The sequence below is a fragment of the Ixodes scapularis genome, unplaced genomic scaffold, assembly GCF_016920785.2.
Source record: "Ixodes scapularis isolate PalLabHiFi unplaced genomic scaffold, ASM1692078v2 PGA_scaffold1__304_contigs__length_218370807, whole genome shotgun sequence".
NCBI classification, from domain to species: Eukaryota; Metazoa; Arthropoda; class Arachnida; order Ixodida; family Ixodidae; genus Ixodes; species Ixodes scapularis.
The window spans coordinates 134,476,633-134,480,170 of record NW_024609846.1 but is presented as its reverse complement, the minus strand read 5'-3'; the positions used below and the strand labels follow the sequence as shown (position 1 = coordinate 134,480,170).

Below are 3,538 nucleotides of genomic sequence, written 5' to 3'. Positions count from 1 at the left end.
TACTTTATAAGCCTGATCTACATTGAGATATTATGACGTCACTTATGACATCAGTGACGATGACGATGACGTCATCACGATGACGTTACTGGTGGTCCTTGTGACGTCACGTGTGACGTCATCGTGATGACGCCATTGTCATCGTCACGCGTCCCATAATGCACCGCGCGGTTACGCCGTATACGACGGCGGCGACGCTCAAGCCGGAAACGGGCGCCTAAGAGCTGCGCTCTAAAACAATAACTGATATTCCCTTCCTACGGCGCCTGTCTGCTATCCACGCACCCTCTGACTGGCGCAACAACCGACAAATTGGCAACGGCAAGTAAGATTTTTTTTTATTTGATGCATTGCTATTACTATTATAGCCGCCGTCGCACTGCTTATACCCGTGTCCCACTAGAGCGACATACAGAAACAAAAGACAAAGACAAGCCTCAAACCAGAGTCCATCGCGATTTGAGACGCTTTGTAGATTAACGGAGGCTATGCTCAAATACGAGCATCATGCACGCGAGGGTATCTTTGGCAGGCTTGCAATCGCTCATGCTTACTTCGCGAGCACCGAATGACTAAACGCCTGCCAAAGGTGACATCACAAGCATGCTGCATGAGTTTGGGGCTTGTCGCTGTCTTTTTGTCTCTGTCTGTCGCTCTAGTGGGACACGGGCATTATACATCATACAAAAGACAACCTGCATACATATTCGAACGCGAGATCCGTGCTTCGAATGTCGCATGGCAATGAGTTCAAGGAGAAAACTTGGCACGCGGCGTTAGAACCACGAATATTGCGGCGACTCGTGTTTGCAGACTGTCTTTTGTGGGATCTATGAGCAGTGTGACCCCGCTTATCGGGCACTTCTATGATAAATTATAGCACAGTGGTGAGTTGAGCTAGTTGGTTTCGCATTTTAATAGAGTGTACATCTTCCCTGTCCGTCTCTTTTTGCGCTGAATTACCCTTTTAAAAAAAAAAAAAAAAAAAAAAAAGATAAATCGTAGCTCGATACGTAACCAGATTTATACGGTGCTTTAAAGGCTTTCCCGGCGGATTCGTGGGCGCGCGGTACAATTAACAAGTCCGTCAAAAGCCGCGCCTAACAAAAACCCAAAAGTTATCGCAGTCGACAGGATTCGAACCTGTGCGGGGAGACCCCAATGGATTTCTAGTCCATCGCCTTAACCACTCGGCCACGACTGCTGACATCTCCTGGAGTTGAGCCAATACCGTCTAGAAGGCAATGCCTGCGTCTTTCCGCCTCTAACGCCATCAGTAGTGTATCCACGATTGCCGCACACCCTCCGTCCTGCAACTGATGTGCACTCAAGCTCGAGGAGACGCGCGTGCTTGGGCGCCATTCTGGCAATTCACAAAGATTAGGGGTGGGACCGTAGGCAAAGGGGGGAGAGATGGGGAGAGAAATGGAGGGTGAAGGCCTTAGAAAAATCTTATATGTATAAGAAATTTCTTGGTCAAATAAATAATAAGCTTAATTTTAATTTCCCATTACAGGTAATGATTGGGCCGAGAATAAAAGCCGTGACAGACGGCTTGACAAGCTCTCGGCCCCAGTGACATTCTGCAGCAGTCAGAGGGAACAAAATAAAATACGGAAGCATTCAATCAAAGAACAAGCACATTCAACGGATATCAATTACCTTGTAAATCTTCAAAGCATATAAATGTACAAAATCTACGTTTACATAATAAATAGAAATACATGGACATGAGGAGGAATTATTAACAACTTACCGACACATAGAGATACGACATCCGAGATATACAAAATCAAATATCAGTACACTACATCAAAGCTATACATGACAGTACGTAATTCATTTAAACTCCATTTACCTATATCAATGTTGTGAAAAATTAGTGAATTGTCTTGGGACTCGGTAGGCTAACATTTCTTTGCCAACATTCAATCGACACGTTGGTATTTGCCAATAATCGGGGTTACGAGTTTGATACGTTAAAACATGTTTTTTTGTAATTTTGACAATGTTACCAAGGAAGAGGTGTTATGTTGCAATTCTTTTTTAAACGTTGTGGATAGTCTATAGCTATACATATGTTTGATACTAAGCATATTATAAATTTTGAACAAGTTTTCTGTATGCGACAAATATGGTGCATTTGCAATAGTGCTTAGCATTCTTTTTGAATTAAGTGTACTTTCTCCAAGTTTGTTATTGTAGTTGTACTCCAGACAAAGGAAAAGTAATTTAAATGAGAATAAAATAACGATTTATATAACAAGAGTTTAATTGATGTTGGAAGTTTGTTTGAAGGAAGGTTGTAGGGATGCCGGCATATCAGCCCTACAACCTTAGATAGCTTTTTATTTAGATACGCGATATGATGGTCCCAGGTCATATTATGAGAAAACACTGCACCAAGTGTTTTAAAATCCTCTACCAATCCGATGTCAACTGAGTTTAAGGTTGTTCTACATATTGATGGAATAGATTTATGTTTTGCCCGAAATATAACAGCTTTAGTTTTGCCAGTATTTATTTTTAAAACGTTCCTGTCGGTCCATGATGATATTTTATCTAATACTAAATTAATTTTTGACACGAGCTCTTTCACATTATCAGCAACATAAAAAAGTTTTGTATTGTCTGCATACATTACAAATTTAATAGACTGGTCAATATTTACTATATAAATTACATAGACGTTAAAGGGCAACTCCACTCAAAAAGTCGACCCTATCGAAATGACTGATATCGCTTTAGAGGGTCAAAATACGGTCATACCCAAAATATCACGTCACGCCGACGCCGCATTACCGATTAAAACCAATATTAAAAATGTTCTTTCGGCTCGGTTAGCGGCCCGAAAGCGGATGAGCACGCTGGCACCGGGTGAGCTATAGTGAAGCAGCACTGGGCAATGCTCTCGCAGGGACGCCGCGGACGCTTCGTTTCCCGTGGCCTCCTGCGATTCTGCTGACGGCAAGAGGTGCTTACCGCGTTATCCTGTGTTCTCCTACTTTTATTAGCGTCCGGGCTGTTCATTTAACTCCAGCATTGCTTCCGCAACAGCGCGGAAGAGAGCGAAGCGATGCTGCTCGCTCACGCGCGTGTCGTGGAGCCGGAGAGACTCGCCGGACTCGCGTTGGGCAATGTCGAGCACGACTTGTAGTGCTGTGGGTTGCGCCAACAATCCGGTGCGCAACCCGGAGCTGCGGTTCCATCAGTTCCGAAGAGACCGGAAGAGGCACAAGGTGTGGGTCGGCGCCGTTCGCCGGATAGACTTCGGTCCTCGGAAGACCGTCGACTCCGAGCTCCAACGCGAAGCTCTGCTCCCAGCACTTTACGTCAGACACCTACACACGGGATCTGCGGCTGCTGACTGTTGCGGGTTTCTCCACGAAACATGCGTCTTTGAAGAACGATGCGGTGCCGTCGCTGTTCGCGTATCTTCCGCCGGCTGCTCCAGCACGATCGGCCGGACGCAGCAGGTCGCGGCTGATCTAACTAGCGTGCACATAAAGGCACCTTAGCGTTAACAACTTAGACCGCT

The 3,538-nt window shown here is 45.1% G+C and overlaps 1 non-coding gene across 1 annotated transcript; it reads right to left on the bottom strand.

The window, feature by feature from the left end:
• Window positions 1-1,122: 1,122 nt before the first annotated feature.
• On the bottom strand, window positions 1,123-1,204 carry Trnas-aga. The gene has a single exon. It is a non-coding gene; the product is annotated as a tRNA-Ser (tRNA).
• Window positions 1,205-3,538: the final 2,334 nt, after the last annotated feature.